General features: G+C 36.7%; 1 protein-coding gene and 1 long non-coding RNA gene across 5 annotated transcripts in view; one reads left to right on the top strand and one right to left on the bottom strand.

The window, feature by feature from the left end:
• LACC1 (laccase domain containing 1) overlaps positions 1-23,604 on the bottom strand; it is a 181,695-nt gene that overhangs the window by 127,959 nt on the left and 30,132 nt on the right. For 2 of the 4 annotated variants that reach the window (XR_012010115.1, XR_012010112.1), the window contains 2 exons: positions 9,016-9,416; positions 4,084-4,238 (listed from right to left, as the gene is read on the bottom strand). The exons of the other annotated variants lie outside the window; for them this stretch is intronic. The gene's annotated coding sequence lies outside the window, so the exon portion shown is untranslated. The remainder of the gene's footprint in view (positions 1-4,083; positions 4,239-9,015; positions 9,417-23,604) is intronic. 4 annotated transcript variants of the gene reach the window in all.
• LOC140608124 (uncharacterized) lies at positions 219-23,604 on the top strand. The gene is made up of 2 exons (XR_012010119.1): positions 219-357; positions 23,364-23,604. It is a non-coding gene; the product is annotated as an uncharacterized lncRNA (long non-coding RNA).

The following is a 23,604-nucleotide window of genomic DNA, read 5'->3' as shown; positions in this document are numbered from 1 at the left end:
GACAGTAATAGGCCTTAACAGCTCTCTTGATAGCTTTACTCCCTAATGCCTTTTAATGTATTACCCTCCCTGGAGTATTTGCATTTTAAATTAGGATTTCCGAAAATAATATGAAGAACTTAGTGCCCAGCTGAATTTTAATCAATCTTGTGGTTGACTTCCCTTAACCTGCCCCAGGAAATATGAGTCTTTTTGCAATATAGCCTAACTGGTCTACGGAATTCAACTTGGACTCTTCAAACAATAATGGAATGTGGGATCATTGTTCCTACAAGGACTACAAAGTTCAAATGAAAGGAACACAGTGTTGAGACTGCTTGGAGCCTTATGAAAATGAGACTGCTATTTTCTATAGATGTGAGTGTAAAAATCACTTTTCATGGAAATATATATCTATCTTTAGATGTGTTAGCTCTACCTACCACAGGGAGTATCCAATCAAAGTTAAGTGACTTCACAGAGATCCAAAGTGCTGAGATTTGCTGATCACAGCTGGGATATGTCAGACTTCTTAGAGCCAGCTCTGTGCTTTCAGGATCATAATAAATGATATCTCCCTTTTTTCTCCCTGGATGATTACCAGGGGATTAATAGCTATTTAAATGCACCAATATTATGGCTTTCTGCCAGTCTTAGATCCCAACATTCTTTCCCAAGATAATTTACCCTCCCAATTCTCAGGGTTATATTTGCATCACAGAGTCAGGACCCATGTCTTATTTGTCTGTGTATTTGGTAGCATGAACCTTTGTGTACATGGTGCTGACCATCTATTGGCAAATGCCATAGCCTTAGTGTAAAATAGGAAATTAAGGATGCAAATTCTCTCTTTACAATGTGATTTGATTACCATCCTGGTAGTTAACAATTTGCATTTTACAATTTACCCGAACTATGTGGTAGTAGTAAAAATAATCACAGCAGATCCTGACTCTTAATATATATGTCCTGAGATATTTACAAACTCCTCAAATCACAGATTCCATTTATAGTATAGAATTTCTCCTGTAAAGTTCAGTCAAGTATCACTAAAAACTTTTAATTGATCCGTTAAGATGTTTATTCTTCTATAAATAGAAGACTAGACTCATTTATAAAGCTAACAGTATTAATTCTGTCTGGAAAATTCATTGAAATAGTTTGTGAATTGCTTTTTCTTATTTCTTTATAGAGCACATGGTAAAAATACTCATATCATGGATCCCAGCCACTGCCAATGTAGCACTCCCTCTTCATAATTTATCCCAAACATCTAGTTCTTTGTGTAAGCATCATCTATTTCCTAGATTGGTTAACTTTCTCTTCACACCATGCCAACACTGTTTTTTAAAGATTGATTGATTCATTGACTGATTGATTTATGAAAGAGAGAGCATAAGTGAGCAAAGGGAGAAGCAGAGGGGGGGAGAGAATCTCAAGCAACCTCAGCACTTGCACAGAGACAGACACAGGCTCAATCCCACAACTGTGAGATCATGACCTGAGCTGAAATAGAGTCAGAATTTTAATCAACTGAGCTACCCAGGTGCTCCACTAACACTTCCTATTCACTGGTTGGTTTTAATTGTCCATTTTTGTTTTCCGTTTCTTTGTTTAGCATGGGCACTCTCCATAAAATACAGACTTTCTTGCTTCACAGAAGGTGCATCGATGTGGGGATAAGCTAAGAACCGTTGAGTCAAGCTGAGATGCGGATGTTTGTCACTGGATAGGCTCCATCTGAGGAATGTGACTCACTCCTGCCAACTAGCCCCATCTCAGTGTGTAGGACTCAATTGTGTACCTCAACAAAATTCAAACTATTACATTCTGTGGACCATTGGAATTATTTAGCAATAGTCAAAACTGCACATTAATTCTCCGAATGCCAAAGATCTTATAGCAATTTTTAAAATTCTAATATAATTTGTGAATATACAGCCTTTTTGAGAGAGAGGGGGTAGTAGACTAAATTAGTGAGTCCTATTGTTAGTAAGGAACTAGTTACTTGCCTTATACTCTAGAGACATGAAATCATTTACTTATCCCAGAAGCTTTATGAGGCAGGTAAATTATTCCTGGTTTTACAAGAAACTAAAGCTCTGAAAAGATTTCTACTTGCCCAGTGTTATACAACTAATAATTCGCTGGGAAATCATTCAAAGCTGGGTCTGTCTGACACAACAATGTTATTTTCACTGGAACCTCGCTGTTCAAAATGTCCACAGCATTAGTGTCACCTGGGAGGTTGTTGAAAATGCAGGATATCTGATAAATATAAACCAGTTTACAGATAATTCAGATTGAGGTCTGCCAAAACTCATAGGTGCCTAGAAAAGAATGGAAAATAAAGAAACTGAGGCATACAGGGACTGAAAGTGTTGACAGAGTTTAATTCCCTACTTAGTTACAATATAACCTTTGAATCTGTTCCCTTTATCCAGGAACTCTGTATCCATGTGTTTTGTTTCAGGGGCAAATTTATGTCCCTGCATGTTTCACCAGCAATTTTTTTTTCACCAGCAATTTATTTAACACAGTTTAGTTGCGGGAGTTCCACAAGCCAAGCATACAGGATAGTATCTCTTAATAAGCTAATAAAGAAATAATACGCTTCAAGCCAATGATAGATTAACCATACTATTTTTCCAGGCAAGGGGAGATGAAAGGAATAAAGCCCAAGTTCAGTTAAGTTATATCATTTAGAGGAGAGCTGATGTCCAGCTGTTGGCACAAGAATCCCTTGTTTCTAAAACATGTTGCTAGGGAACGTGGGCCATGGTGTTGGTGTTGCCCAGAGAGGTCTGTGAGGGCCAATCCATGTCCTCACCACTGCAGAGAAGAGTCACCTTTACTGGCAGAAGCTAATGAACACCTCTTGGATAGTCCTCACAAACCCTCAGTATTTATAGTCTAAATGTCCCCTTGCCATAGTTGCTTCTTCATGTTTTTATTCAGCTGCTGAGTGTTTATCACCAGCAACAGATGGAGATGACAACACTCTGCCACAGTGGACTTCACTATCACAGCAAAAACAACTTTACTCTTAACAACTTTAGTTTTATGGGATCCCTGGGTTGCTCAGTGGTTAGCAGCTGCCTTCAGCCCAGGGCGTGATCCTGGAGACCCGGGATCAAGTCCCACATCAGGCTCCCTGCATGGAGGCTGCTTCTCCCTCAGACTGTGTCTCTGTCTCTCTCTCGGTGTGTGTGTTTCTCAGGAATAAATAAAGAAATAAAATCTCTTTAAAAAACAATTTTATTTTTATCATAAACAAGTGGATTTGAAACCATATCAAACCCATATACAACCTTAGGTTACTATAAATTCCTTCTTCCAAAAGTATTCCTCTAACTGGTCTTTCCTAGTAGTGACACTGCCCCCATTGTTCAGAACAGTCCTAAGGATCATCGTTATTCTCATTTCATTGTCCTACATATAATTTATCACAACTTCTTTTGGATTCCCCTGCAAAATATATACTAAAAGTCAACCATACTTCACCATCACCACCTCCTCCAAAACACCCCATCTTTTTCCTGAGTAACTATATGGCCTCATAATTCACTTTTCTTTCTTTTTTTTTTAATTTTTTTTTATTTATTTATGATAGTCATACAGAGAGAGAGAGAGAGAGGCAGAGACACAGGCAGAGGGAGAAGCAGGCTCCATGCACCGGGAGCCCGATGTGGGATTCGATCCCGGGTCTCCAGGAACGCGGCGCCCTGGGCCAAAGGCAGGCGCCAAACCGCTGCGCCACCCAGGGATCCCTCACTTTTCTTTCTTATTTTACTCTTTAACGCCTACCAGTCATTCACTACACAGAAGTCAGAGTGATGTTTTTAATTACCTCTCATATTTTCTCATTGAATTCAGAATAAAATTCAAATTCCATGATCCAGCCGCTCTTTCTACTAGCCTTTTCCTTACTAACCATGCTTGAGTTAACACTGGCCTTCCTTCTTTTTCTGAAACATGCCAAACTCATTCTCACCTCACAGTCTTCATGTGTCCCCATCTGGAATGCTACTCCCTCAATTCTTTCTATGCCCTTTCTCACATTCACACATCAGTTCAAACATCAACAGCTCAGAAGAGCCTTACCTGACCATCTTAACTAGAGCAGCCCCTCCTGGTACTGAAATTTATTTCACCACAGTTTTATTTTTTTCATAGCACTGTTGCAGGTTGGGTTCCCTAGGAACCAGGGCAGTGGTTTTGCTTGTAGGAAGCTTATTAGAGATTCTCTTGATCAACATCTGATGAAAGAAAGGAAAATAAGAAGCTTGGACAAAGGGAGAAGTTGGGCTACTACAAGTTCAGTCTCAACAAAGGCCTCAGCCAACCCCACAGGGAGCTCTGAAGCTGCAACGGCCCTTTAGAGATAGATCAAGTTTCAGCAAGAGGGAACACATTTTTATATCCCCACATCAACCAGTTACTGGCTGCCAGCTGCCCCAAGGAGACATAAGGGCTTTCTTCAGTTGAGACAGTTCTCAAAGAAAGCTGACAGCTAACGCTATCTTTTTGTAACATTCCAAAGAGCTTCAGAAGCATGTTTTTTTGTACTAAATGAAGATCTGGTTAGCACCTCACAGAGTTCACCAGTCTCGCTTTAAATCCACTGTTCCATATGCAATCTGAAAGCAGCTTTGTTAGGATGTTTTTTCTCAGGTAAAACTTAGAGAGGTTTAGTGGAATGAAATACAGCCCCAGCCACTGCAGTCAATCTTAGGATCACATGTGAAACTCACCGTCTTACTTACTATCCTTACTTAGTTTTCCCCCCAACCTCATCTAGCATCTCTGTAAGTCTAGATGTCTTACCTGGTGGCATGACAAGCCCCTTATCCCTGGGGGGTCTAGGCACTATGTTTTGCTCTGACTATGGCTTCTGATATCAAAATTGGGCAAAGGAGTACTGAGAGGCACCTAAATAAATCACTTGGGTGCCAAATATATTCTTCCCTATCTTAATTATATAACTGTCATCCAATTTCCTGATACCAAAAGGCACCCCTTTCTTGACTCTTGGTCTCTGAACACTTTGGGTTCCTTGTGCCAAATTCTAATTTAGTGTCTGTTTTCTTGATCCTGTGATGGTACTAACTATTGCAGGTCAGGGCTCTCAAGAAGCAGACTGAGGCAGAGATTAGTAAGCAGAAGTTTATTAGGGAGTTCTCTTGGGTCCTTATCTATAGAAGAGAAGGAAACAGGATTGGGCAGAGGAAGAAGATAGGCCATGATGGATTAGCAAAACCCCCAGATAACCCTACAGAAAGCTGGTATAGACCTTTAGAGTTGTTCTGAGCTAACATGAGGGTGTCATTCATTATATCTCTATGTTGACCAGTAATTGGATATGGACTACCCCAGAAAAGGAATGTGACCTTGAGCAAGATGACTCTCTTTAGGTAAAGTAATTCTCAAAGGGGGCTGAGAAGTGAGGGCCATCTGCTGATTGCATTTCCAGTGGAAATGTCTAAGAACATTAGACCTAAAGAGGTATCTGGAAAGGTCATCATAGAATTAATTATAAGCTTATGTCATTATCTGAAATTATTTTGCTTTTAGAATGTTCTCTCATTTATTCAACATCTCCCTCAATTAAAACTAAACATCATAAGGCCAGATAACTTACCCATCTGGCATATACTATGTGTTTCTCAACAAATAGCGTTGAATCGTGAACAAATGAGTTAAAAACTGATTATAATGGGGGTGCCTGGGTGGCTAAGTCAGTTAAGCATCTGCCTTCAGCTCAGGTCATGAGCCTGGGGTCCTGAGATCAAGTTCTGCATCTGTGGTGAGTCTGCTTCTCCCTCTCCCTCTGCCCCTCCCTCCACTTGTGCTCACTTGCTCTCAAGCATGCACAGTCTCTCTCTCCCTCTCATGCTTGGGCGTGTGCTCTCTCTCTCAAATAAATACATAAATAATTTTTTAAAGACTTTATTTATTTATTCATGAAAGGCAGAGAGAGAGAGAGGCAGAGACACAGGCAGAGGGAGAAGCAGGCTCCATGCAGGGAGCCTGACATGGGACTCGATCCCTGACATCCAGGATCACACCCTGGGCCGGAGGCAGCACTAAACTGCTGAGCCACCCGGGCTGCCCTAAATAAAATTTTTGAAAATAAAATAAAACTATTATAATGCCTATCAAAATACCCAAAGATAATCTATAGAGTGTTATTTGATGGAGCAATTTCACTGTTAAATTGGGAGTTTTGGGGTTTTTTTTCTTTTTTCTTTCTTTCTTTTTTTTTTCTTTTTTTTTTTTTTTTGTAACTCAAAGACAATATAAAGGCCTAGAGAAATAATAACCCAATATTTCAAGGTCATTCTTTTTTTGTATGCCAGCTTCAGAATAACAGATATTTGAGGAAAAAAAGAAAGAAGAAAAAAAAAAGAGGAAAAAAAAAAAGGACCTCCATTGATATATACTGTTTTACTCCAATCTCAAATCATATTTTAAAGAAAACAAAAGGAAAAATTATATTCCTTAAATTCATTTATTATGTGGATTTGCTAATTAGATAAAAAGCTCAATGCCAGCCTGTTGCCCAAGCCAAGTGGAATTGAGAGGTTAGATTTTACATATAGTTATGTAAAGAAAAACACATATAAATATGCTTAATAGTTTGTGTGTAGAACTAGCTATATATCTAGGTACAGTGACATATATAGATATATAAGGATATATCAGAGGTCAGCTGATTTCCAGATACTGAAGTTTATGAGACCCAATTGAAAATAATACTCTGCAGAGCCATAAATGTTTACTCAATTGCTAGGACCAGTCTATCCAAACACACTTTTAATAATGGCATGAGGTATGTGGGACATGGAAGGAAGAAAAATCTTGCAAACAGCAAATGCCAAAATCAAACTGAAAACTCAAGGCATGCCAAACTCTAAAAGGCTTTATATATGTATGGAAGAAAGCTGAAGTGGTCAGCCAGGCTCCATGAAATAGCTCTCAGCTCAGCTGTAAAGTCCAGGATAGGATTTTCCCATCTCTGTTCTTTATTCTTTGGTTTCTGCATGAACCTAAATAAATACATTCTTTTTCTGGATGGGTGTGTCTCTGCCTTCTGGTGTGGGTCTAGTTACTGGTTTTAGAGAGGAACTGAATATTGAAATTGGCCATGGAAATCTTGGTTCACATTGCCTCTGAGCCACAGTTTTGTTTGCTCAGGGAGAGGAGCTGGCTGCAGGGAGAAGGCACCTTCTTCCTCTGCTGCTGAATTTCAATGAGCAGAATCAATCAACAAAGTCAGGACACTGTAAACCCTGACAGGCTCTGGGCCTCCTCTGGGATAAGGCCAGACTGGGGATTTAAACCTGACACAGAACTTGTTACATTTAATATTAAAGAAACATGAAGCAATAGCATGTCCCCAGGAGGCTCTTTCTCCCTGACACAAGAGAAGACGTTATGGCCACATGGCCTTTTCTTTTCTGCCCTGTTGTCTGAGGCTACTCAAAAATAAGACACCTTCTTTTGAAGAGAGTTATGGAAACAATATACAATAGTTGCTAGTTATACGTTTTACCAATATAATTAGCAAACAAATGCCATAGGTTATAAATTGGGAATGTGTGAATTTAGAATTTCATTTTACCATAGCTTTCCCTTCCTTGAAACCTGAAAGCCAGTATATTCAGCTGCCAAAATAAATCAACTCCACATTTTGGAGGGTTAACTTCAGCACAGTCACCAGGCAAGTGAAATTCAAGGGTTTGCCATAGATCCTGGTATGTTTCTGGTTTCCCACTTGTGCATTGCTGGGATAAAGTTTAATAGTAACTCCTTCAGTGTTACTTCTCCCAGGTGTCTCTGATTCCTCTAGATTTATTTCACTGACAAAAACCATGTTTTTAATCTGTCTGTATCTATGAGCCAATTGAGAAAAGACGGAACACAAAATGGCCCCCATTTTTTGTGAATTACTGAAACACATTGTCAGCAACTCTAAATCCTACCTCAGAAGCAGGGGAGACAACCCAATCTGTGGATCCCAGTGGAAAAAAAGAAAAAAAAATCATTTCTTGAATGGAAAATTGAAGAAACCCCTATTTAGATTTAGAATATGGATTTGGGGGAGCTATTCATAACCCAAAGTAAAATTAACCAAGAAGTCCTTTTTTAAATGGTTGGATATAGTTTCACACTACTTGTTTCTCTTGTTCTTTCCCTCACCTCTTACCTGGTTGGGATCAGAGTCAACTAAAGTGATTTAAATAATGTTTCAGAGGAAAAGCTTGTGGGCCCTTAATACAGATACCTCTTACACCTTCTGTGAAAAGGTGTAGAAAAAAATAGTGTACAAAATTTTTTTAAAAGTGTATAAAATAAAACAAACTCGCTATTTTAGCTACCAGATGGAACTAAAATAAATGGTACTGAGTATTTTCATGGAGTTCATTTGAATCTCATTCTCCCTGTCATCAGATCCAATTTATCATCTATGCATCCAACAAGCATTTGTTGGGGCCTCTCAGTAATTTCCTCTCCATTCTTTTTGAAGCACATATTCCTGGGAAGGTATTTAGAACTTTCTGGCCAGCAAGAGGATAAGAGAAAAAGGTGTTCAATATGGTGTTAACTAACATTTTTCTGTTGCATTAATTTAGGAGTTTGTTTTCATCTACCCTATACTATTAAATACCAGGGGGTAGCTAAATATTAATCATGTATTTTGTTTCAAGAAACAGCATGAGCTCCACAGATTGATTCAGATTGGACTCGTGGTCCATTGTCTTCAGGTGTGAGATCTAATACTTCTAGGCCTTGTGTAGGAGAGGCCATTCCCCTCTCTGAGCCTCAGTGACCTGAGTTTGTATGACCCTAAGAGTGAATGCCTCCTTAAGGCTGACACCCCAAGCATCTCACTCACAGACCCTAGATCAGGCTCTGCTTTGGTGATACTACTTTGATGAGCTTTGTGATTCCAGAGACATCCTGGGTAGAAAGAGTTTGTCTTTATTCTGTCTCCTCATAGTGAAAGAATGGTGAAAATTTAAACAGACTCACCTTGATTTCAAGATTCATCATGTCCCCAAAGCCCACACCTAGTAAATGTTTTTCAAAGGGGCTGCCCCAAGTTAGGGGTAAGGCAATCACACCAATAGTGGTCATGAGAGTAGCTTCTGAATGCTGATAATGGACATTCTTGCTCAATATTGATTATTCTTTTGGCTTCTTCTTGTGCTTTAGCCCTAAGCTTTGCTAAGCTTTTGGCTGTGGTTCCGTTTGGGTTTCTTCCTCCTGGCTTTTAACTTGTCTCAGCAGCAAACTTCCAGCTCTGACCATTAGCTGTGTCCCTGATCTGGTTTGTTGCATATCCTTAACATCTCTTGTTCTCTTTCCCCATAGACCTGAGCTTAGGTGCTAGGGTCATTTCAAAATTCATGGCCTGGTTCTGACAGCATGTTCTGGAAAAGAGAAAGGAGACCAGAAAACCTTGTCTTATAATGCTCTTTCCCTAACCTGAAAAACAGATTAAAAAATGCATTTTGTACTTCTGGACTGCATAGGTGTGTTATAAAGATTAATATCCATGGAGCCTATGTGGATTAATGTGAAAAGCAGCCATGTAGAAGACTGCCAGGCTATTGCCTTGGCAATATCTCCACATTAGGAAGAAACCTTTAACACAAGCTGTAATTATAAACTATGGAGATTGTTTTTGTTTTTATTAAGCACACCAAACTCTGCATTTCCAGGTGCCTCTTGGCTCCTTCAAATTAGCCATTGTGCAAAACTGCCACTTGTTTCACTGATTTAAGCAATTAATCTTTGCTCAAAAAATTGTTTGGAACAACCTTTTGGTATTTCCACTAGGCCTGGTAGATATAAGTCTTCGCCCTATTAGGGTGGCCCTGAAAAGGCCAAATGTAAATGGAAAGTTAGCCATTAATCTAGGAAATATGAGAGAGAGAGAGAGAGAAAATAGACCCTATCAATAACTATAACCATATACAGAGAGAGACCTGATTCTAAAGTATTAGGGTGGATGTATGTGTACAAATGCATGCATGTAAGAGATGGGAGTGAGTGTATATATGAAAGAGAGAGAGAATATCCTAGGTATTCTAGTTTGTTGGTAGAGTAGTGACTTTATGTTTCACTGAACAAAGAAAGCAAATCTAACAGACCATGAATTCTACAACTTCCACCCCATCAGGAAAATTTCTCAGTCTAGATTGGAAGCACACACACAAAATTATTTTTGGAAATAGGTGATGCTTTCAGCTAGAAGGCAAAAGGTCCCAAGGGGCACACCATGGGAACAACTTTCCTGCACCTAGGATTCATATAACCTTGTCATCATCTCCTATCTGCTGCTACAGAATGATCAGCCAAGAGAACTGGATGTACAGACTTATGAATGCTTTCACAGTTGGATTTTTGAAGAAAATGTTACTTTGCAAACTGTCAGCCAGCCCCTAAAATGCAAGTTCTCCTCCTCCCCATCCACTCTCCCCTTTTTCCACTGCTGCTAGTCCCTATTCCCATTATTCTTTCCCTCAGGCCTCTTTCTGCCTTTATAAAGATAAGCAATTATTTTCAGCTTCAAGAAGGATGCTGCCCCTTAGGGTCTTTCCAAATGTAATAAATCTGGGAAAGGTGGATGATTTACAGATCAACAACTACCAGGCAGCTACTGCATGATATTTTACTGTCAACACCAAGGGACTGATAAGGATACTTTTGCTAGCCATAGAAAATTTGTAAGAAAAAAAAAAGAAGAATCAAAGCTTTTTCTCTCCTTTTAAAAAGTCTGGTTGCTTCTTTCCTTCCCACTGGCAGATAATTTCATTTTTAGATGTCTACAAAAGAGACAGAAACATCCTTTCTTTGTAAATTCTGGTATTCTTAATTCATTCTGTATGTGATTGCTGATCAATATTAACAACAGACAGGATTCCTGGATTTGTAATGTTTCCTGGATCCCCAGGTCAGTGTGTCTATACATGCGGAGGTGGGGAGCCTGACTATCAGATTCTACTGAGCACCACTTGAGGCCAAGTCAGGACATGGGAGCTCAGTTTATGTTGTTGCTTCTCATTCTCAGCAGTGCTAGTCACTTCTCACCCTGTAATTAATATACCTACCTTCTCACTTTGCCAGTACTGACAATTTGCCACATTTCAGGAAATGTTTTCATGTATGCCACAGTATATTCAGGCCCCATGTTCATAGCTTTTTTTTTTCTATTTTAATCCCTCTGGTAGATTATTGCAATATTTAGAGTGGATTAGTTGTATCTGTTTTACTCTGTTGTCTAAATTCAATTCAGCTTAACAATCATTTATGGAATCCTTACTAAGGACAGATATAAATACTGCAGAAGATAAATAAAAAGTGAAGACATAATTCACAATCTAATTAGATATATAATTCAACCATAGAAGGGAACATAACATAAGGAAGAGTAAAACAACAACAACAACAAAAAAAAACAAACAAACAAACAAAAAAAAGGAAGAGTAAAACAAGTGTCTTAGGATACATATGACATCATCCCTTTACTATTATCTTCTTGAATGTTGGCCATCAGGAAAAGGGTGGTGATGAGAAAAAAAAAAAAAGAACAACAGAGATCAGGAAAGGAGGCTCTAGAAAACACTTCTCCAATAAGTAAGTTCAAATCTGAATTCTGAAAAGGGCCCGTGTTCCTCTGGCTATATTGGAACCCTCTGAATAGTGAGTTGCTATATTGGTAAATCTGTGTTTAGAATGTTAAGTGTAGAGAAGCTATTATTTATTAAGAATTTTTTAAGGATAGTTTTAGATTTATAATGAAATTGAGAGGAAGCCACGGAGATTTCCCATATGTCTCCTGAATTCACATATACATAACCTACTCTATTATCAACTTCACTCAGTAGAGTAGTACATTTTGTAACAAGGATGAACCTACACTGACACATCATAATCCCCCAAAGTCGATAGTTTACCTTAGGGTTCACTCTTGGTATTGCAAATTCTGTAGATTTGGACAAATGTATAATGATATGTATCCATCACTATAATATCACACAGAGTATTTTCACTGTGCTCTGCTTATTCATTTTCTAACCTTGGCAACCATTGATCTTTTTATGTTTTCCATAATTTTCTCTTTTTAACAATGTCAAATAGCTGGAATTATATAATTTGTAGACTTTTTGGGTTGGGTTTTTTTTAGTAATATGCATCTAAGGTTCCTCCGTATCTTTTCATGGATTGATAGCTTATTTTCTTTGTAGTGCCAATAATATTCTGTTGTATGGGTATTCCACAGTTTATCCATTTACCTACTAAAAGAAATCTTGGTTGCTTTCAAGTCTGGACAATAATGAATAAAGCGGGATGCCCGGGTGGCTCGGCGGTTGAGAGTCTGCCTTCAACTCAGGTTATGATCCCAGGGTCCTGGAATCAAGTCCTGTATTGGGCTCTCCACAGGGAGCCTGCTTCTCCCTCTGCCTAAGTCTCTGCCTCTCTCTCTCTCTCTGTTTCTCATGAATAAATAAATAAAACCTTTTAAAAAATAATGAATAAAGCTACTATTAATACCCATGTGCAGGAATTTGTATGCACATAAATTTGCATCTCATTTCAGTGAATATCAAGAAGCACTATGCTGAAATATATGGTAAAACTATGTACATTATATAAGAAGCCATCAAACTGTCTTGCAAAGTAGTTGTACTGTTTTGCATTCCAATCAGCAATATATGAGAATTTCTGTTGCTCCAAATCCTTGCCAGAATTTGGTGTTGCCAGTGCTCAGAATTTTGGCCAGTCTAATAGATGTGTAGTGGTATCTTGTTGTTTCAAGAGAAGCTGTTTTGTATGTGCATTTGTTTAGAAAATAATGGTGGAATTCACAAGTTAGAAGAGACCTCACAGGCCATCTTACCCAACCCTCCAGAAGAAGAAGCTGAATTTCTTCCCCTAAGAGAAAGATTACTCTATCAAAGACAGACAGTACAACATTTCTCTAAATAGACCCAGAAGTGATTCATTTACTTCCTCCTGACCCAGTAACCTATTCTTTCTTCAGACAAATCTGTTCATCTTTCTTACATCAAGAGGAAATCTACTTCCTTGCAATCTCCACCAGATGAACACCAAAACCTTTCACCTTGAACGGCCTGGGATTTAGGTATCACGACACATCATCCGTCAGTTGCTCACTGTACTCCTCCAGGCCATTCTCTTCTGCAGCTCAACTCACCTATCCTCTCAATAAATATTACCTCATAATTCTTTTATTTTGTTTGAATGCAAAAATAATCGATAACTATAGTAGAAAATAGTATTAAGGCTTATAGGAATAACTCTAGAAGCTTGTGATCTCGTTAGAAAGTTAATGTATGATATGGATACTATAAGAGGACAAAAGAAGGACATCTGAATGAAACTGGGTGACGATGACACTGAACTGATTGCTAATGGATGAGTAGAAGGATAAGAAGCAGATCTATAGAAGATGTTTCAGAGAACATCTTGTGATGTCCACAGCTTGTGCCATAGCCCAGAGGTTGGAAAGTGGGCATATTTAAAGAATGGCAGAAGGACAATTTGGCAAATGATTTGTAAAACGAAGTCATAAAAGATAAAACTATGAAAAAAAAAGTATGGAGATTTCTCAAAAATTAAAAAATAGAGCTGCCATATAAGCCAGCAATCCCACTCCTGGGTATGTACCCAAAATAATTAAAATCAAGACCTTAAAGACACATCTGCATTCCCATGTTCATTGCAGCAATATTTATGACAGCCAAGATATAGAAATAACTCAAATGTTCATTAACAGACTAATGAATTTAAAAAGTGTGGTATATACATACAGTGGAATATTATTCAGCCTTAAAAAAAGAAGGAATTCCTACCATTTGCAACAACATAGATAGACCCAGAAGTCACTATGCTAAATGAAATAAGATATACAATGTTTGGAGCCAGAGGCTAGTCTATGGAAAATTCCTCCAAATTTTACAAATTATACATGAAAGAAACTTTACTGAGGTTTTCAAAAATTTGATAATATTAAAAATGCATGTGATCATTCCTATAATGAGTTGTAAAACTAAAATAAACTATGCTTAAACACTATCAATAATAAAAACAATTTTAATTAACCACACTAGAAGACAAAATTATCTTTCTATTATTTTTATAGAAAATATTACAAAAGTTATTATTCTAGGAAGAATCAAATGGTAAAAGGATATGCAACCCAAATATATTTAGGCAGTCATTTAATTAAAAACATATTACTTATTTCTGGATTTCCTGATGTTTGTGGTATTTGTCAACTTTCTAAAATTTGCAATTTAGTATGATCTTAAATAAAAAGTAAATAGAAAAAAACATAGATTTAAATTAAACAATAGCACTAATTATATCAAATGTAATTGGTCTAGCCACATCAAATAGAAAGCAGACATTGTCAGATCAGATATCAAAAAAAAACCTAAACGCTCTCTATAAGAAACTCACTTTAAATATGAAAAAGCCGATAGGTTAAAAGTGAAAGGATTAAAAAGACAGTTCATGTTAACACTAATTAAAAGAAACTGGAGTAGTTGTATTAATATCATACAATGTAGATTTCAAAAGAAAAAATATAAGCAGGGATAAAGAGGGTCATTTTATAATGACAGAGAAGGAATTCATCAAGAGGGCTAATAATTCAAATGTGTTCATACCTCTTAACAGAACTTCAAAACACATGAAGCAAAAACTGGTAATACTGGAAAAAGAAGCACAATTCCACTGTGGGAGCCAGAGATTTCAATACTGATCTCTCAATAATTGACAGAGGCAGACAGAAAATCATTAAATATGTACAATACTTGAAACAGCACTGTCAACATACCTGATCCAATTAATATTTATAAAAGACTTGATCCAAAATCAGCTGAATATATATTTATTTTACAAATGTACATGGATTATTTACGAGATGTATTAGTTTCCTAGGGCTACCAAAAAAAAAAAAAAATATATATATATATATATATATATATATATACATACATACCACAAAACTAGGTCACTTAAAACAACAGAAATTTATTCTCTCACAGTCACTGAGAGATAGGCACCCTAATGCAGTATGACCTCACTAGATCCACAAAGACCCTGTTTCCAAATAAGGTCACATTCACGGGGACCAGGTTAGGACTCAAACTATCTTTTTTGGGGACACAAGTCAACTCACAACACCAGATTAGAACACATTCTGGACCAATAAGCAAGTCTTAATAAATTTAAATAGTATAATGTGTGTTTTCTAACTCCAGCTGAATTAAATTAAAAATCAATAACAAAATATATTCAGAAAATCTCCAAATATTTGGAAGCTAACAACACACTTTTAAATGACCCATAGGTCAGAGAAGAAATCATAAGTGAAATTATAAATTAAGCTGAATGAAAATGAAAATACAGTATTTAAAAATCTGTTGGGGGGATCCCTGGGTGGCACAGCGGTTTGGCACCTGCCTTTGGCCCAGGGCGTGATCCTGGAGACCCGGGATCGAATCCCACATCGGGCTCCTGGTGCATGGAGCCTGCTTCTCCCTCTGCCTATGTCTCTGCCTCTCTCTCTTTCTCTCTCTGTGACTATCATAAATAAATAAAAATTTAAAAAAATTTAAAAAATAAAAATAATAAAAATCTGTTAGATCCAGCTAAAGAGTGCTTAGGAGCATCATATATTCATATTAAGTACTTGTAGCATAATATGCTTATATTAGGAAAGTAGAAGGGCTGAAAATGCATGACTAAAGTATACACCTCAAGAAGCTAGAAAGGAAGAGCAAATTAACCCCAAAATAAGGATAAAAAGGGAATTAAAATGGATACAAACAGAAATCAATAAAATAGAAAACAGAAAAGCAATAGAGAAAAATCAGTGAAAACCAAAAAATATATTTTAAAAATATTAATAAACTTAATAAACTCTGGATAGACTGATCAGGTAAAGAAAATACATAAGTTACCAGTATCAGGAATGAAAGAACCTTGCTAAAGATCCTACAGTCATTAAAAGAAAAATTAGGGGACACTTGGGTGGCTCAGCGGTTTAGCATCTGCCTTCGGCTCAGGATGTGATCCTGGAGTCCCAGGATTGAGCCTCACATCGGGCTTCCTGCATGGAGCCTGCTTCTCCCTCTGCCTATGTCTCTGCCTCTTTCTCTCTCTCTCTCATGAATAAATAAATAAAGCCTTAAAAAGAAAGAAAAAGAAAAATTAGGAACAAGCTTATGTCAAGAAATTCTTAACCTGGATGAAATGAAAAAATTCCTTCAAACACACAAATGACCAAAGCTCACATAAGAATTAGCTAGCCTAGATTACTTGTATATCTTTTAAAGAAATTGAATTCATAGTTAAAATTCTAAACACATACAGCTTTTTAAGAGTTATGTTTTATAACTGATTTACATATTTTATTTTTTTTGCCCCTAGTTGCTTTTAAAAATCTCTATCTTTGGTGTTCTGTGGCCTCACTATAACGTTGTCTACTGTGTTTTTTGGTATGGGACCCACTATGTTTCCTAAATCTGAGGATTTGTAGCCTCCATGAATTCTGGAAAATTCTCAGCCATACTGCTAGAAGTGGAATCTTCACCATTCACTACTTACTTAAGTAGTGTTAGGCTGTTTTTTTCTCTACAACTGCAGACCATATTTAGGCATGCAGCTCTTACCTTGTTCAAATTCCAGTTCTCCTAGGCACTCAATTATTATGACTCTTTCAAATTTAGATAGACTCTTTCATAAATCACCAATGCTCTTTCTCTAATTATTGTATTATTGAAAACTCCAATCCTGGAGTTCTTTCTTTGTGATTGGTCTTTCACGCTCAACGCCTACTGCTCTATTTGTACCGCATTAACTCTTCTCCATTAACTAAGCAAGTCGAAACAAAGATGGGTGAAGGTCCAAACTGAGTTCCTTTCTTAGAATTTAGAATGAAGGGGCAGCCCGGGTGGCTCAGCAGTTTAGCGCTGCCTTCAGCCCAGGGTGTGATCCTGCAGACCCAGGAAGGAGTCCCACATCAGGCTCCTTGCATGGAGCCTGCTTCTCCCTCTGCTTGTGTCTCTGCCTCTCTCTCTCTCTCTCTCAAATAAATAAATAAATAAATAAATAAATAAATAAATAAAATCTTTAAGAAAAAAATAATTAAAAAAAAAAAGACTTTAGAATGAGAACACGGGAGAGAGAGTCACTTAATGGAAGGAAAGGAGAAAGAAACCAAAACAAATGAAGCTGAGGCTTTTTGAAGGAAGTCACTACAGGTAGGACCAGAAAGTCCAACTAGTAGCATCCCCAGAGCTGACATTCTCTTCCTAAAAGGGTTAAATTCTACTAGATTTGAAGCCTCAAAAAACGACCCAATTTACTTATGTGGTGTGGGGATATTCTGGTTAAGCCAGAAAAATCAGTATCCTCACAGAGGACTCCAGGATCATGACCTGAGCCAAAGGCAGACACTAAACCGAGGGAGCCACCGAGGCTCCCCTCTCATATTTTTATAACAAATCTGACTCCATCTCTTAGCAGAAATGTCCCTGGAAAAGTCTTAGATAAGACTAGTACTTGTAGTTGTAAATATGGGATTAGCAGGGCGTATTAGAAAATTTCATTCCGAGAATCCACTGGAAGGATAATAATGATACATGGTCCTATTGCCTCCTTTAGATACTAAATGGTAGGGTGTCCTATAGCACTACCGAGGATCATTCCTGGCTCCCAGGTTGATTTGCTCAGTGACCACCAGAATTATTTCACTTCCTGTTCTTCAGTCTCAATAAGTAGAAATAATAATTTCACTTCCTGTAAGGGCAAGAGTTTTAATAAGGATGTGCTGGTGAGGCAATTTGAGGGCTCAAATGATTGAGCGGTGAGGGAGAGGTCAATCTATTAGTCCTGAAAGGAAAGGAAGGTTATTATAAGAGATTGAGGAATATCTGCTTTGCCTTCTCAGCAGTGTTGCTGAAGTATCAGAAAGCAGTGCCTACACATCGCTGCCAATTTCTGATTATTTCACCAATGCAGGAGCAGTTAGGCCAAGATATGCACTGATTTTAGAATTAGAGAAAATGAACCAGTTTATAAATGTAAGCAAAACTCATACTAAATTCATGTAATCTAACTACAGATGAGCACTGCATACCAGGACCATAGTAGGGAGGAAAAAGAAGGCAAACTAAAGACCTTGGTACAGGTACTAATAGCTTCACAGAATTCTCTTAGCTAAAGAAAATTACAGTGAATGCATGCTGGTATTATTCCTGCACATATCTGATTCATCACCCCTTCTACTCGAGTCTATCATCCTCATAAATGGTTACACATAAAAGTATCTTAATTGCTTTGCTTTCTCAGAAAGAAAAATATGAAAAGTTTAATTCGTCACATTTTAATTGAACAATAAATAATATTAAATCATAGTCATATACAAAATTTGTTCTAAGTTACCTTTAAAAATTCCCCTTTAGTCCCAAGTACGGTCCATTAAGGAGGGAAAAGGAGAAAAGGGAGTGAGGAGGAGGCAAAAGCGAGAGAGAGAGGAAGTAATAAATAGAGAAGAGAAATAAAAAGGAGAAAGATAAAAAATGAGGGAGCTAAAATGTGACAAACAGGGAGTCAGATATACCAATAAAAATAAAAGAGGAACAAGTGAAATGAATCTGGATAACAAACTCAATTTTTTTTTGTTAAAAACTGAACTAATTATAAAATAACTCTCCTTCCTATTCCTTTTATCTAATTCTTTACTGAATTTGTGATGACCTTCTTATATAAATGTTGACAACAGGAAACATAAAAATTTTAATTCTTTAGCTTTAATTTTTAAGTTTGAAAGACATAAAAATATAGTTATCTAGAAAAGTTATCTAGAAATTTTCAAATTTTAACAAGGTCTCTTTTGACAAAATACACTAACATTGCTTTTTGCATTATTTTGAAAGGCATCATACACAACAACTTTGCAGAATTGAAACATAGAAGGACATAGGGTAAAAATTTGTGGGGTTTTTTTGTTGTTTTTTACTTCCAAAGTTCCTATATCCTTTTGACCAGAAAATAAATCCTGAGCTTGTATTCAAGGTCATGACAATTGTCTCTCCGAAGCAAAGAAAGGAAAAAGGATTACTACTTCCCAATTCCTGTTAGTTAAAATACCATGAAGCTCTTCTTTTTCCTTCCATTCTTTCCTTCCCCTCCCTCCTACCCTTCCTCTTCTTTCTTCCTTCCTTCCTTTCTTCCTTTTTTTCTTCTTGTAGAAGGCTTAAATGATCAGCCAATCTGTTTTTGTCAAATGAGTCTGTCAAAATGTTAAATCAAGTGAATAGACAAGGAGGAGAAGTTGCTGGATATTTGGCCATTAATTCCCTATGTTACCCATAGCAGTGATTAGAGCAATATTACATCTGAAGAAAGTTTGAAGTCATCAAATAAAATCTGTATCAAAGGGCCCATCCTACATTAAGATCATGCCTAGTACTACTCCAAATGGTTCAACTATCTAAACTTTCATTTCTTAATAGGTCAGATTTTCCTCCTCTTAAGTTTATATAACAAACTATAATATTCTTATTTTGTTACTCTGTAAAAACTTTAATGTAGCTGTGGTGTTGAGATTTAAGCACAGTTTCTCAGCACTACAGAACAGGACACCAAGAGGAGTGTCCCTTATACAGAGTGGGGCTCCCCAGGTCAAGTTTGGAAGAGGCATTGATTAATATTCTATCTCCTAGACTAATATTTCTCACTTATTTAAGTTAGGAATTCCTTTCCATGGAAATTTTTAAAAATCCATATTATTTTATCTAATAAAAGCATACAACTAGACATAAATTCCTTACACTTTAAATACTATACAATTATGAAACCAAAAGAAATTTATACTTATATATTGTACATATTAAAACAAAATTAGGAAAATTCAAATTTGCTGCATTTAGTTTAATGTATAGTACTGATTTGCTGAAAGTAGAACTCTGATTTAGAAAAATGTCAACTCAGATCCAGGTTTAAAATATACTCTCTCTAGAATGGTGTTACCAGGGTTTTGGAGGTAGAGGAGATGAGGAGATGCTGGTCAAAGGGTACAAGCCTTCAGATATGAGATGAATAAGTTTGGGCATCTAAGTACAGCACAGTGCCTATAGTTAATAATACTGCCTTATGCACTTGAAATTTGCTAAGAGAATAGACTTTAAGCATTTTTACTACACACAAACAAAAAATGGCCACTATGTGAAGTGATGGATGTGCGGTAATCATTTCACATAGTACACGTATGTCAAAACATTATTACTTTCTACACTATAAATACATGAAATGTTGTCAATTATACCCAATAAGCTGAAATTTTTTATTTATTTATTTATTTATTTATTTATTTATTTATTTATTTGAGAGTGAGAGCGTATGCCCATGAGCAGGAGAGAAGAGCAAAAGGAGAAGGAAAGAGAGAATCTTAAGTAGGCTCCAAACCCAGCACAGAGCCTTATGCAGGACTCTATCTCATCACCCTGAGATCATGACCTGAGCCAAAATCAAGACTTTGACAGTCAACCAATGGAGCCACCCAGGTGCCCCAAAATTAAAATATATGTATATACTCTTTCCTACCATGAAAAATATTATGTACAGCATAAAGCCTAACTCCTTAACATGGCATTCAAGACCTTCCAAACAGACTCCTTTCTAACCTCTTTTCTTTCCATATTCCCCACTCAAAATTCACCAACTTCCGATTGGATGACTTGCCACAATTTGCCATTTTCCCAGAAAAAATGGGAGTCCTTGCACCTGCCTGTGACTTTGCGCATGCTATCTTCTCAACCTCTACTCTACACTGTCTATGACATTCTAATTCTGCTCTCAGATTCAGCTCCAATGCCTGTACTTTATAAATGCCATCTTCCAGCCCTCTTGGACTTATCAACTGCACCTTCCCCTGGGTTTCCAGAGTGCATTGTTCATATCTATTTCACATTGCCCAGTATCATGTTAGCTGTTTATATGTCTGTCTTCTTCACCATATTGTTAATCTTATAAAAAGTAATAACGTTATTGAGATTAATTCACATATAATACAATTCACCCATTTGACATATGCAATTGAATGACTTTTAATATAGTCACAGAGTTGTGCAACTATCACCACAAAGAGTTTTAGAACATTTTCATTACTGCAAAAAGAAATCTTGTACCATCAGTGGTCAGTCTGTACCCCCCTTTACCCCAGCCCTAAGCAAACCTTAATTTTCCTCTTTGTCTCTGTATATTTCCCTCTTATGCACATTTTATATAAATGGAACCATCCAATATATGGCCTTATATGTGCTTGTAAATCTTTTAAAGGTAGAGACAACGTTCTATTCATGGAAGGAGGAGTTAATGAGCAAGATATGTGATATAAGAGGAGAATGAGTATGGACTCAGGCAGATCTGAGTTAAAATCTCAATTCAGCCATTTACTAATTATGTAACTTTCACTTCATCTCTCTGAGAATCAGTTTACACATCTATAAAGTGGGGATAACAATTGCTCTCTTGAAAGATGGTTGTGAGGATTAGAAAGAGGATATGAAAAGTTCTTAGAAAAGATTTTGCTCAATAAATGGAAGCTGTTACTTGTATTTATCCCTGCATATCCACAGTACCTGGCATAGTAAACAGTAATGCATATTAATATATTAATTAATGGATTAATGATGAAAAATTCTAATGCATTTCCTATAGAGTGCCAATGAACTTTCAACAACTTAGGTAAGGACATAGAGTTTCTAGGGCCAAATCTGACCTGGAAGATCTAAACTTGCTTCTTTTTTATTCTTAATCATTGTCTGGCTCAGAGACTGGTCAGTAAAGAGAGACAACAGAGTCAATAAACAAATCTAGGATCTGAAATCAGAGAAAAGAAGTTACTTTCTGGCTCTGGTACTGGCATCTGAAGGTACTCTGAAAGACAGCTCATCCATCTCAACCCCTAGTTTTCATTTGTATACACTTCTCCATTAAATAATCATTTCTGCTTTCCCTATTACAGGACAAAAGAAATGTGACTCACACCTGAAAATGGCTGAACTTCTACTAAAAATAGACAAGCAATACCATCTGAATCATGAGTAGATAAAAGTACAGAGAGAAAAAGCAGAGAATAGGTGTTGCTCCAAAAACAAGAGAAGTCCAACCACGATAAAGTGATTAAATTATATCTAGAGATGCCCAAATAAATTTGGAACCAACATAACAGCAACAAAGCTTCTTCACAGGAAAGAAAGGCACTAGGATACCAAACTAATTCTCAAAATAAAAGAGATTTCTTTTAAAAAGTCATAATAAATTTAGCTGAGTCATACTTATAATGGAGAATATAATGATTGAATCAATGGCCTGAAAGAAATCAAATAGTCTGCCTTAAAACAAAAAGGGTACACAAGTAATTCAATCTCTATGGGAGAGAAAAATGGCAGGATTTTTTTTTTTTTAAAGAAAGAATCTAATTTCTAAAAGATGTTAGAGTAAGTTACATGAGTTGTCTATAAGACTTAATTTTTAAAACCATAATCCTGCAAATCATGGGGATAATTAAGGATATAATCATTTAATTAGGCAACTGACTATTGAAGCAATGCAGTTTTACCAAACAAAGACACTTAAAAAAAAGGTAGAAATGATCTTGGAAACTATTGCCATTTTAACCCTTTTTAAAAAAAATACATAAAGAGCCAGAAAAATTACCTTCCAGCTAGAAGCAACTATGTGAAAATCAGACGGAGACATATCAAATTGGTGTCATGGAAATGCTTGACTTGATAAATTCCAGCCCTTACAAATGGGCAGAGGAAAATCTCAAGCACTGACATGAATATCCATTACTGGCATAAAAATAGGCTAAAGTGTTCCCATCTCAAATTGTTCTAACTCTTTAATCTATCCTTTTCCCAATAATTTATCCCAAGATGAGAGAATGTTTACCTTCCGATCCAAATAAAGGGGGCCAATGGGTTTTCTATCCACTTATCTTTTTAAAAATAAGACAAAAAGAGAAAATAACAGAAAGAAACTATATTGATTCTTAATGGGTTTAGTTCTTTATACGAGTGACCTGCTCACATACGTTCATGGAAAAATCATTCTAAAATCTCATACTATCACTTCACCTCCCTTTTATGTAAAAAAATATTCTCCCCAGGAGATACAAGCAACTTTGTTTCTATTTCATATATACACAGGTGAGAACAGTTCCTAAAACTCTCCAAGGATATTTGTCCACTATAAATAAAAATGTATTTGAGTATCTAGATCTAAAGTTAAGAGTGATGTATATTTTTTTTCTTGTCATTATTTTCCAGATTCTATCAGAGGTCCATTGAAAGTGAAAGGAATGGAGACACTCTATAGGAACAGCAACTTTACAAGTAATACAATGGCACTAATTTTGTATCTATCAAAAATTCTCTGAATATAAATGGATTAAATGCTCCAATAAAAAGACAAAGGGTATCAGAAAGGATTAAAAAAAAAAAAGACCCATCAATATGCTGCTTACAAGAGACTCATTTTAAACCCAAAGACAGATGGAAAGTGAGGGAA

This window comes from Canis lupus, chromosome 17 (assembly GCF_048164855.1).
Source record: "Canis lupus baileyi chromosome 17, mCanLup2.hap1, whole genome shotgun sequence".
In the NCBI taxonomy this organism is placed as follows: domain Eukaryota; kingdom Metazoa; phylum Chordata; class Mammalia; order Carnivora; family Canidae; genus Canis; species Canis lupus.
The sequence above is the reverse complement of the archived record's forward strand: the minus strand, read 5'-3'. Positions and strand labels throughout refer to the sequence as shown.